Source organism: Halyomorpha halys, unplaced genomic scaffold (genome assembly GCF_000696795.3).
Source record: "Halyomorpha halys isolate HHAL.00 unplaced genomic scaffold, Hhal_1.1 Scaffold1497.1, whole genome shotgun sequence".
Classification (NCBI taxonomy): domain Eukaryota; kingdom Metazoa; phylum Arthropoda; class Insecta; order Hemiptera; family Pentatomidae; genus Halyomorpha; species Halyomorpha halys.
The window spans coordinates 80953-81464 of record NW_027112953.1 but is presented as its reverse complement, the minus strand read 5'-3'; positions in this window follow the sequence as shown (position 1 = coordinate 81464).

Here is a 512-nt window from a genome sequence, read left to right as displayed (position 1 = left end):
TATACATGTTCCATGCCATGAAAGGCATACATATATTATATGTTTACAGTACAAAATATTTGAGTATATTATAGTTTGTTACATTGATTATAACAATTTTTAAAAAAAGTAAAGAAAAAACAAAAGATAATTAATTAATAATAAAAAAAAGTAGTAAAGATAAAAAAAAGAAATTACTGAACACAAACAAGAGGTTTTAGATTGCTCTTCTATAATTAGTCAGCTGGTCAAAGTCAATTTGTTTTATTAATTTTAGCAAGTCTGTCTTAAATTTAGTAAAAAGTATGTGTTCTAGTACAGGCCAATTTCCTTGTTTCAGTATTACATATTGTATTGGCTGAACTCTTTGTCGGTCATATAATTTACATTCATAAAGTATATGTTTGAAATTGTGCACTTGTCCATCTTCGTCACACTTGTCAGTCGTCTTAATATTAAATTGTTTTAATTTATATTTTGTGTTACCATGTCATATATTTATATATGACATTTATTTATACATACATATTTAT